The following is a 12888-nucleotide window of genomic DNA, read 5'->3' as shown; positions in this document are numbered from 1 at the left end:
CACTCATTCCTAACCCCTTCCCTCCTCTATGTTCTCCTCACCCTCTCACTCCCTCCTCTCTGTTCTCCTCACCCTCTCACTCATTCCTAACCCCTTCCCTCACTCTCTCCTCTATGTTCTCCTCACCCACTCACTCCTAACCCCTTCACTCACTCCCTGTTCTCCTCACCCTCTCACTCATTTCTAACCCCTTCCCTCCTCTCTGTTCTCCTCACCCTCTCACTCATTCCTAACCCCTTCCCTCAGTCCCTCCTCTGTTCTCCTCACCCTCTCACTCATTCCTAACCCCTTCCCTCACTCCCCTCACCCTCTCACTCACTCCTAACCCCTTCCCTCACTCCCTGTTCTCCTCACCCTCTCACTCATTCCTAACCCCTTCCCTCACTCCCTCCTCACCCTCTCACTCACTCTTAGGAATGAGTGAGAGGGTGAGGAGAACATAGAGGAGGGAGGTACAGAGGAGAAGAAGGAGTGGGAGGAACTGGAAAAACGAGAAGGTAAAAAGAGAAGGGGTAGAAAAGCGAGGGAGTCAAAGGATAAAGAGCTGTGTATACTTTAGTTTCAGATCCTCTCAGGGCTTTGCAGGCAAGCTGGGCAGAATCAATCTTGAAATGGGGATTGGAGAGAAGGAGGGTTTAAATGACCTCTTTTCCCTGACTCTGTAAGGACCAGCCAGATAGTGCTCTCAGTGAGTGAAGGCACTGCCAAAAACCCCTGCTTGGTCGTCCTACTTACAACTTTATATAAGAATGAGCCCCGCTTGGAGTTGTCAGAGTGACAAGTTAGTCAGTCAGTTTGGGAATTCAATCTCCGATCTGATTTTTCCTGCCGCACTCTGCATTACAGGGAAATATGAGTGGAATGGGAATTTAGGCTTCTTCTAGAAGTGACTGAATTAGGGATGGGCATTTGACTGAGTAATCGCATGATTTAAAAATAAATAAAAAGAAAAGGCCTGAAATAGAACAAAAATAAACTTCCACATAGAAATGTAGCCTTATACATGTGCCTATTTGGGGTTCTGATACTATTTCTGATCGTCTTAACTCACCATCACTGTGGAGCTTCTCCAAGTCCATCTTTTTTCTTCGCCTCAAAAAAGAAAGTAAACAAAGTGTTTTCACATCCATTGAGAATGACAATAGTCCCTCAACGTTCGGATGACCACTCAGCATGATGGGAAAAATGTCCCGCTCCGATCCAGTGGAAATGTCAGACTTTTTTCTTTTTTTTTTAAAGACCTACCTGATTACTTCTTATCCCTGTGTAAACAGCCTACTCTCCGGGCAGACAGCCTACTCTCCGGGCAGACAGCCTACTCTCCCGGCAGACAGCCTACTCTCCCGGCAGACAGCCTACTCTCCCGGCAGACAGCCTACTCTCCTTGGCAGACAGCCTACTCTCCGGGCAGACAGCCTACTCTCCGGGCAGACAGCCTACTCTCCCGGCAGACAGCCTACTCTCCCGGCAGACAGCCTACTCTCCCGGCAGACAGCCTACTCTCCCGGCAGACAGCCTACTCTCCCGGCAGACAGCCTACTCTCCCGGCAGACAGCCTACTCTCCCGGCAGACAGCCTACTCTCCCGGCAGACAGCCTACTCTCCCGGCAGACAGCCTACTCTCCCGGCAGACAGCCTACTCTCCCGGCAGACAGCCTACTCTCCCGGCAGACAGCCTACTCTCCCGGCAGACAGCCTACTCTCCGGGCAGACAGCCTACTCTCCGGGCAGACAGCCTACTCTCCCGGCAGACAGCCTACTCTCCCGGCAGACAGCCTACTCTCCCGGCAGACAGCCTACTCTCCGGGCAGACAGCCTACTCTCCCGGCAGACAGCCTACTCTCCCGGCAGACAGCCTACTCTCCGGGCAGACAGCCTACTCTCCCGGCAGACAGCCTACTCTCCCGGCAGACAGCCTACTCTCCCGGCAGACAGCCTACTCTCCCGGCAGACAGCCTACTCTCCGGGCAGACAGCCTACTCTCCGGGCAGACAGCCTACTCTCCCGGCAGACAGCCTACTCTCCGGGCAGACAGCCTACTCTCCGGGCAGACAGCCTACTCTCCCAGCAGACAGCCTACTCTCCTTGGCAGACAGCCTACTCTCCTTGGCAGACAGCCTACTCTCCTTGGCAGACAGCCTACTCTCCTTGGCAGACAGCCTACTCTCCTTGGCAGACAGCCTACTCTCCTTGGCAGACAGCCTACTCTCCCGGCAGACAGCCTACTCTGCAGGAAACTAAGGGCCCAGAATACTTGATACAATGTTACAAGTTAGCTAGCAGGGCCCAAGTTAACAGCTGACACAATGTTTCAAGTCCGTTGCAGACAGGCCATGCACAGCCAATGTGATTTATAGGATATTTATTTTTGATCCTGATATTTTCTTCCTGCAATGATATTTGTTGGCTTTAATGTAGGCTATTTTTTTACATCTTGGCAATATAAAAATTTACTTTTAGATTTGAATCATTTCGATATAATTTTGGATTAGCCACATGACATTGATTTTGAGATATGAAGACATTATTATAAACTAAATGAAACTATTCCACGAAAATGTGCACATGAAAACCATAACCGGCACGCAGATCAGTAGAAATGGTACCATAAATTGACACTCCAAATGGGAAAAGGTTGCCCACCACTGATGAAGCCAATTACCGGCGACTACGGGAGCGTAATGAGCGTAATGCCACGGACAGAAGCATTGGGAGGGACAGACAGGTTTTTTTTCTCTTCTTGTTAGGCTATACTGATCTCCTTCTTTAGTCACCTGTGTGTCTCTGTGTTTAAATCTCAGTGCTTAAAGCATCAGGCAAAGTAGCCTACATATATTTTATTAAATCAAAAGGGTGTGTCTGAACGATTGGTCGAAAGAACAGACGACTCTCGGTCGACCAATATTTATTTTGTTTGTCGGGGACAGCCTTAATATTCAGTCAATTAAAAAAAGCAAGTGACATTTAAGACTAATTTATTGAAACCGTAATATCAACTGGTTATATTATATCATGGAACACAATCTGTACTATCAACTGGTTATATTATATCATGGAACACAATCTGTACTATCAACTGGTTATATGATGGAACACAATCTGTACTATCAACTGGTTATATGATGGAACACAATCTGTACTATCAACTGGTTATATGATGGAACACAATCTATACTATCAACTGGTTATATTATATCATGGAACACAATCTGTAATATCAACTGGTTATATCATGGAACACAATCTGTACTATCAACTGGTTATATTATATCATGGAACACAATCTGTACTATCAACTGGTTATATTATATCATGGAACACAATCTGTACTATCAACTGGTTATATTATATCATGGAACACAATCTGTACTATCAACTGGTTATATTATATCATGGAACACAATCTGTACTATCCATTGGTTATATTATATCATGGAACACAATCTGTAATATCAACTGGTTATATTATATCATGGAACACAATCTGTACTATCAACTGGTTATATTATATCATGGAACACAATCTGTACTATCAACTGGTTATATTATATCATGGAACACAATCTGTACTGTCAACTGGTTATATTATATCATGGAACACAATCTGTACTATCAACTGGTTATATTATATCTTGGAACACAATCTGTACTATCAACTGGTTATATTATATCATGGAACACAATCTGTACTATCAACTGGTTATATTATATCATGGAACACAATCTGTACTATCAACTGGTTATATTATATCATGGAACACAATCTGTACTATCAACTGGTTATATTATATCATGGAACACAATCTGTACTATCAACTGGTTATACTACATCATGGAACACAATCTGTACTATCAACTGGTTATATGATGGAACACAATCTGTACTATCAACTGGTTATATGATGGAACACAATCTAATATCAACTGGTTATATGATGGAACACAATCTGTACTATCAACTGGTTATATTATATCATGGAACACAATCTGTACTATCAACTGGTTATATGATGGAACACAATCTGTAATATCAACTGGTTATATGATGGAACACAATCTGTACTATCAACTGGTTATATGATGGAACACAATCTGTAATATCAACTGGTTATATGATGGAACACAATCTGTAATATCAACTGGTTATATGATGGAACACAATCTGTACTATCAACTGGTTATATTATATCATGTAACACAATCTGTAATATCAACTGGTTATATTATATCAAGGAACACAATCTGTAATATCAACTGGTTATATGATGGAACACAATCTGTAATATCAACTGGTTATATGATGGAACACAATCTGTACTATCAACTGGATATATTATATCATGTAACACAATCTGTAATATCAACTGGTTATATTATATCAAGGAACACAATCTGTAATATCAACTGGTTATATTATATCATGGAACACAATCTGTACTATCAACTGGTTATATGATGGAACACAATCTGTACTTTCAACTGGTTATATGATGGAACACAATCTGTAATATCAACTGGTTATATGATGGAACACAATCTGTACTATCAACTGGTTATATTATATCATGGAACACAATCTGTACTATCAACTGGTTATATTATATCATGGAACACAATCTGTACTATCAACTGGTTATATTATATGATGGAACACAATCTATACTATCAACTGGTTATATCATGGAACACAATCTGTACTATCAACTGGTTATATTATATCATGGAACACAATCTGTAATATCAACTGGTTATATGATGGAACACAATCTATACTATCAACTGGTTATATCATGGAACACAATCTGTACTATCAACTGGTTATATTATATCATGGAACACAATCTGTACTATCAACTGGTTATATTATATCATGGAACACAATCTGTAATATCAACTGGTTATATTATATCATGGCACACAATCTGTAATATCAACTGGTTATATTATATCATGGAACACAATCTGTACTATCAACTGGTTATATTATATCATGGAACACAATCTGTAATATCAACTGGTTATATTATATCATGGAACACAATCTGTACTATCAACTGGTTATATCATGGAACACAATCTGTAATATCAACTGGTTATATTATATCATGGAACACAATCTGTAATATCAACTGGTTATATTATATCATGGAACACAATCTGTAATATCAACTGGTTATATTATATCATGGAACACAATCTGTAATATCAACTGGTTATATTATATCATGGAACACAATCTGTAATATCAACTGGTTATATTATATCATGGAACACAATCTGTAATATCAACTGGTTATATTATATCATGGAACACAATCTGTACTATCAACTGGTTATATTATATCATGGAACACAATCTGTAATATCAACTGGTTATATGATGGAACACAATCTGTACTATCAACTGGTTATATTATATCATGGAACACAATCTGTAATATCAACTGGTTATATTATATCATGGAACACAATCTGTAATATCAACTGGTTATATTATATCATGGAACACAGTCTGTACTATCAACTGGTTATATGATGGAACACAATCTGTACTATCAACTGGTTATATTATATCATGTAACACAGTCTGTACTATCAACTGGTTATATGATGGAACACAATCTGTACTATCAACTGGTTATATGATGGAACACAATCTAATATCAACTGGTTATATGATGGAACACAATCTGTACTATCAACTGGTTATATTATATCATGGAACACAATCTGTACTATCAACTGGTTATATGATGGAACACAATCTGTAATATCAACTGGTTATATGATGGAACACAATCTGTACTATCAACTGGTTATATGATGGAACACAATCTGTACTATCAACTGGTTATATTATATCATGGAACACAGTCTGTACTATCAACTGGTTATATGATGGAACACAATCTGTGCTATCAACTTTTTATATTATATCATGGAACACAATCTGTACTATCAACTGGTTATATTATATCATGGAACACAGTCTGTACTATCAACTGGTTATATGATGGAACACAATCTGTACTATCAACTGGTTATATGATGGAACACAATCTGTAATATCAACTGGTTATATGATGGAACACAATCTGTACTATCAACTGGTTATATGATGGAACACAATCTGTACTATCAACTGGTTATATTATATCATGTAACACAGTCTGTACTATCAACTGGTTATATGATGGAACACAATCTGTACTATCAACTGGTTATATGATGGAACACAATCTAATATCAACTGGTTATATGATGGAACACAATCTGTACTATCAACTGGTTATATTATATCATGGAACACAATCTGTACTATCAACTGGTTATATGATGGAACACAATCTGTAATATCAACTGGTTATATGATGGAACACAATCTGTACTATCAACTGGTTATATGATGGAACACAATCTGTACTATCAACTGGTTATATTATATCATGGAACACAGTCTGTACTATCAACTGGTTATATGATGGAACACAATCTGTGCTATCAACTTTTTATATTATATCATGGAACACAATCTGTACTATCAACTGGTTATATTATATCATGGAACACAGTCTGTACTATCAACTGGTTATATGATGGAACACAATCTGTACTATCAACTGGTTATATGATGGAACACAATCTGTAATATCAACTGGTTATATGATGGAACACAATCTGTACTATCAACTGGTTATATGATGGAACAGAACGATCAGAAGGCAGTAACCACAGCAGAGGAACTTGCTTGTAGAAGCAGATGGCTGCGATGGTATAGCCTTGTTTTGTTATCTTAGCAGACAAGATGCTCTCATTTCCCCGAGCCGTTATCACAGTCAAGACAGATATTTTATGGTTATTTTTTTTACAGTTTGGAATTTTCCAAAATGGATGAACATTTCTACAATGAAACACTGCTTGGTGACGAATCACAGCCACAACATCTGTTTGGTGAGGAATATGCTTAAGGATTCTGATGAAAACACGTTTTTCTTTTTGTCTTTATCAAACTAATGTTCTTGCATATTTTCAGTGTGGAACCGGTCTGTGTTTAAGAGGGTTAAAGGCTGACACATTTTAAAATGGCACTAGTAGTTTGCAAAGTATCTGAAGTGGAAAACAGACGGGACGCAATTATTCAAGAAGTGCAGCTCGTAGTTGGAACACAGACTCAGTGGCCAGTTTATTAGGTACATTCATCTAGTAAAAAAAAAAATCTAGTAAAAAAAAAAAGTATAAATATTGTAATCTAACAGCATCTGTTCAGCTCACAAACTACTCATCCAATGATTGCTCCTCTACCCTCCTTTGTCTTGATCTCCAGTAGCTTCACAAGAGGTTGAATGTATCTCTCAGGAGAGCGAGGGAATCAGTGGCCCCTCAGATGGCCGACACGTAGAGCGACAATCTGATTCTGTCGGGTTCAAAAGAGTTGCCACCACGTAGCATTGAAGGCAAGGGAAGCCAGCGAGCATCTGGCCTCCATTGACAAAAAAAGTATTTTTTTTTAATTGCCAATCAGAGTTGAGCTAATCTGAGCTAGCTCAACTGTGAATGGTCCTCCCCCCTACAAACATTTTTTGGGGCCAATTACCAATGTCCGAAACTTTCTTAGCAAAAAAAAAACAACAGATATAGATATTTTAAAAATGTTGCAGCCTTTTAAAACATTCTAGTACAGTTAAATAGTTAACACACAGACAGCGGTCTAAGGCACTTCATCTTAGTGCAAGAGGTGTCACTACAACCGCTGGTTCGAATCCAGGCTGTATCACATCCGGCTGTGATTGGGAGTCCCAAAGGGCACGCACAATTGGCACAGCGTTGTCCGGGCCATCATTGTAGGTGATATAATCTAAAATAACTTTAATTTATAAGACAGTTCTAATTTGATTAATGGTTCACCCATCTATGTGAAGCTAGCCACAATAAGGATTCGCCACAATAGTGGACTTTGCGGTTAGGCTTCAAAATTAAAGTAAGGCATAATTCTACTCTTTGTATTCAATTGCATCACTGTCAATGACGTACTTTTATTTTGAAGGCAGACCGCAAATTCCACTTTTGTGCCTAATCCTTATTGTGGCTAGCTACACAAAACATAGCCCGGTATGGTCGAGCCTCACTAGCCAGATGAAGCTAGCTGGCTGCTTATAACGTTAGCTTTGGTCAACAGGGTTAAGTAGCTGGCTAGCTATTTATTTTCCTGAACTGAAGTTCAATAGGCAAACAAGTGGCAACCTAGCTAATACTTACAAGGATTCCTAAATCATTGATAAGAACAATGAAAATGACTGCAGGTTCTATTGGTCATTGATTTCAGACTGGTTGTATTGGTGCTAGCTAGATACCAAGCTAAAGCTAGCTACCCCAGAAGTTGCGGTCAAACTTTGTGCTTTATTACCAAAGCGGTATTGTAAATCACATCGTTCGTGACTGGTGTTTGCAGACCCAAATGGCATTCCGTAGTACGTATATCATGATGCTTTTACTGTGTAACTCTGGTAGGGCAACATCTGAAAAATAGTGCACTTCGTAGTGTGTCCTGGTGTTCGACCGGGTCGGTGAAAGCCAATATCACCCACGACAGAGAACTGTTGATTGTCAAGGGCAATGAATTTCCTTATCTTGGCTTTAATGGAATTCGTCTTTGTGTTGCCTCGCTGAAATGTTCTTACTCTTTCAAATGACTGCTCGACCTGTTGACTGCTCGATCCACACAGCAGACATTGGGTGGGCTAGTTTAGGAATGCTGTGTTGCACGTGAAGCTCAAAATAACGGCACATAAAATTACGTCAAGTAACTACATTTCATAGGTATGCACGGTACCTTTGACATCAGTTTTGCACATCGGTGTTAAACTAGACATCGGCCGATACCGATGTTAGCATTTTTAGCTAATATCTGCCGATTCCGATATGTTCACCAATATATTGTGAATCCCTAATTGAGAGCATACTTCATTGACAGAAAAACTTGAACTTGTTTTTTTTTGTTGTCCTCCAGTGGCTAGCTAGCTAAAATGGACTTGTGGTTTCACTTAATTCTCCGTACTGGCCAATGAATATGACGGCGATTCTGATCCAACCATTAATTCATACATTGTTGTGCCCCTGACCTGAGTGGATGGAAGTTCAATATGTAGCTAGGTGTAGAAGGCTAATGTTAACTAGCTAACGTTGCCCACTAATGGAAGTTAGGCTAGCGAGCAAGCACTTTAGCCAGGTAGCCTGGCCGTTTTGTTAACATGAAAGAGAGGAGGACGGCATTGGCGTTTCTCTACAAGTAGAGTGAGTCAACATGTTTTTCTACTTGCGCGAACGTGCATGCACGCAGACATCAGAACCACGGATAGCCACGTCATATTTAGCTTCGTTGATTTGACTAAATTGTTTTTGGTATATTGTTGATGTCACTGTATTAGACTAAGCATAGGTGATTTTATGACGTTGAAAATGTTGAAGTTATAAACGGTCCCGGAATAGTGGAGTCAGCACCCGTTCTCTTTGCGACTCGCGCCAACTCTCTGTGGTTCTAAATCAATAGTTGTTTAGTGGTCCGAAAATGTCAGAAACATTAACTAGCTTGACCAGGCTGTAGGTCATGTTACTGGACATGGAATATGCTTTGTGGACTTCACTGGACAGATGTTGCTATCCGGTTTTGTGATGAAACAAAAAAAAGGTGTGGTTGACTTCATTCTGCCACTGTGTTTTCTTATTGTCAACCATAATATATATATATATATATCATGGATCGAGGGAAAGATGAACGGAGCAAAGTACAGAGAGATCATTGATGAAAACCTTCAGACTGGGGGCAAAGGTTCACCTTCCAACAGGACAACGACCCTAAGCACACAACTAAGACAGCGCAGGAGTGGTTTCAGGACAAGTCTCTGAATGTCCTTGAGTAGCCCTGCCAGAGCCCGGAATTGAATCCGATCTAACATCTCTGGAGAGACCTGAAAATAGCTGTGCAGTGACGCTCCCCCTAAAACCTGACAGAGCGTGAGAGGATCTGTAGAGAAGAATGGGGGAAACTCCCCAAATACAGGTGTGCCAAGATTTTTCATTTGTCTTCCTGATTTGTATACTCTCATTATTACTTATTGAGCTCCAGACATCAATTATTTCATAAAAAACATTCTCTGAAGGTGGTAATTCCTCAGGAACGATAGTGAGAGACTCATTGCTCCACACACATTACTTCAATGAGTTAAATAGTCTTCCTTTCTTTTGCAGGCCATCTGTGGAGCAGCGGTCTAAGGCACTGCATCTCAATGCTAGAGATGTCACTACAGACCCTGGTTCAACCGGCCGTGATCGGGAGTCCCATAGGGCGCCTCACCATTGGCCCAGTGTCGTCCGGGTTAAGGGAGGGTTTGGCCGGGGTAAGGGAGGGTTTGGCCGGGGTAAGGGAGGGTTTGGCCGGGGGTAGGCTGTCATTGTAAAATAAGAATTTGTTCATAACTGACTTGCCTAGTTAAAAAGGTTAAATATTATTATTTAAGGTCTGGAAAAAATGTATTTGAACTCACATTTCACAATCTGAGATAATAGTAGGCAACGTTTAAGGCTTTAAATTAGTGACTTTTTTATGGTTTTAGTTCCATTTCTAAGCATTACTGAACAAAGAGCTGTTTGGGAGCCAAATGATCCAGCTCACAGAAAAGACTAGAAATGCCGATCACTAGCAGTTGATGTGATAACCGTCTTGTGGGATGATAGAAATTAGCTTCCCCCTAAAACCTTGTCAATTAAATGTTAACTGCAAAGTAGACTTACCTGGCAGAAGTATATCATGAGTAAGTATATCATTTGTATCCATTATTTGTTATTACAGCAGAAGTACAGAAACATGCTAGACCAGTACATTAGATGGCACACTAGATGTGTAATTAAAGGGCCAGATGCTCAATTAAAGTGGAATTACACTCAAATCGCAAATTCTTCCAGACCTAAAAATGTTGTCTTCTGATGTGATGCAATCATTGACAGACTCAGAACATCCTATTTTCTCTATTAACAATTGTCATTTTGAGTGAAAAAACAAATATATATATATATATAAAACGAGGCTAAATAAAACTGAAAAACATTTTGGAAAAATATAAAATATTGTTATTTTATGTTTTGGGGGAGGGGATCACAGATTGTATTAACCATTACCAGGTATATTGACATTAATGCACTACTTTCTCTTGTACAAAAGGACCTGGGGAAGACCTGGGGAGTAGAGACGTGCCCTCTTTGAAAGCTAGAAAAGATCATGTGAAGCTCGCGAAATGTTTAACTGTCATGCTAGAAAAGGTTGGAGACCCCTGAGCTAAACAATATCAAATTGCCCCCACATGCCATGGTTCCCAAACCAAGGGGACAACTGGTTCAATATAGCCAGCAGTAGCGTGTGCTCATCTTGTTGTGAAGAGAAGGAGAGGGAGCGAGAGATGTCAAGGGAAACCCGTTGTCAAGAAAATCAGATTATTCTACCCGATTCAAAATGTGCAACGTTGTGCTTCAAGAGCGAGGTGAAAATGGTAGCCGCATCAGTATGCTTTCGATAGAGATTGTGGCATTGAGGAAGCAACGGAACGCATATAAAACAACATTTACTAACACTACTCTCGCTCGTACACCTTGCACCATCACCTTTCATCGTATCTAAACTCACCACTTCCAATTCCCAGCCTCTCCTCACAAGCTAACGTGTATTGTATCTACCTATAACTGTTTTTATCTACATTTACAAAGTAATTTGATCTACATTTGGCTTAGTTAGTTGAATAGCCCAAACAGCACGTTTACATCCGTCAGTTTTCTGAATATCTCCTCCTGTTCGCCACAGCACAGTGCATCGTGGCATGCTATATACTCTTATATGAATCAAAGCGTAGCAGAAAACTCACCTTTCTTCTCCCCACCTCCGCGGTTGTAAGACAGATTCCAGGGAAACTGCTATCACAATGTTTGGCCACGAAAAATATTTTTAAAAGTGCGAGTCGACTTTTTAGATTTACACCACGAAAACGTCAACAAAATAGTATTATTATCTTTTCTTACGCGATGTTCCCGCTTACTCCAAGTGTCTGCTTCCTTTTGCGATTGTTCAACTTCGAAGTTCATACAAAAAGTTGCAGGAAAGAGGTCCTCGTCGCAGCAGCTGCTGGAGGGATGAGGTCACTGCAACTCTTCAATCAAACACAGTACAAAAGCTCTCGCGATGAGCAGGAAGGAAACGAACGCTGATTGGCAAAGGATGGGGACCCGTCCCGTTGCTCTGGCAACAACAGCAGCCAGCTACACTGGCCATGTATGCTGTAGGGCCATGAATACCACTAAAATGCATAAAAGTTTTTCTGTCGTTTTAGCGTTTCTTTTCAGTTCAAATCAAAGGAAAGTTATTGGAAACATTATGGTGCCAGAATTACAAACGGATGATATGCCATCAACAACAACATCACCCTGTTGCTTTCACTTTGCACTGATGGTGCTTTGACATCTCAGCTGTTCACTGGTAGGCCTTATTTAGCTAATGGTACCGAAATTACTTGTAATAGGTAAATATTGCTTTCTGTTTTACTACTTTAATCGAGGGCCTAGGGGTTTACGTTAGTGAATTGGACCTCCACTTAAGATGGCGTTCAAACTGCACCCGGGAATTCCACCGAGGGAAATTGGCTAGCGAAAGGGCTGAGAGGGTAAAAAAATAACGTGTTTGGACTGCAGACAGAAAGGTGTCTTTGAAAACAATGGCAAGTAGATGGACCAAACATGTGCAAAGTGGACTTTGTTTATACCCACCCCAGGAATAAATGGAATAGTATCAAACACACGGAAACCACATGTTTCACCAACTACTTCTCCGATAGAGTTCAGTGTGTCAAA

At 40.3% G+C, this 12888-nt stretch overlaps 1 protein-coding gene across 4 annotated transcripts in view; it reads right to left on the bottom strand.

Moving 5' to 3' along the window:
- The window catches only part of LOC110521105 (signal-induced proliferation-associated 1-like protein 1), a 151471-nt gene extending 139277 nt beyond the window's left edge, over positions 1-12194 (bottom strand). Inside the window, exons 1-2 of one of the 4 annotated variants that reach the window (XM_036976250.1) lie at positions 12064-12189; positions 11910-11958 (exon numbers count right to left, since the gene is read on the bottom strand). The gene's annotated coding sequence lies outside the window, so the exon portion shown is untranslated. Of the gene's footprint in view, positions 1-11909 lie in introns of all 4 variants that reach the window. The other 3 variants (XM_036976249.1, XM_036976248.1, XM_036976251.1) reach the window with 3 other exon arrangements.
- Positions 12195-12888: the final 694 nt, after the last annotated feature.

Source organism: Oncorhynchus mykiss, chromosome 4, assembly GCF_013265735.2.
Source record: "Oncorhynchus mykiss isolate Arlee chromosome 4, USDA_OmykA_1.1, whole genome shotgun sequence".
Taxonomy (NCBI): Eukaryota; Metazoa; Chordata; class Actinopteri; order Salmoniformes; family Salmonidae; genus Oncorhynchus; species Oncorhynchus mykiss.
Note: the sequence above shows the minus strand (reverse complement) of the source record. Positions and strands in the feature narration are given on the sequence as shown.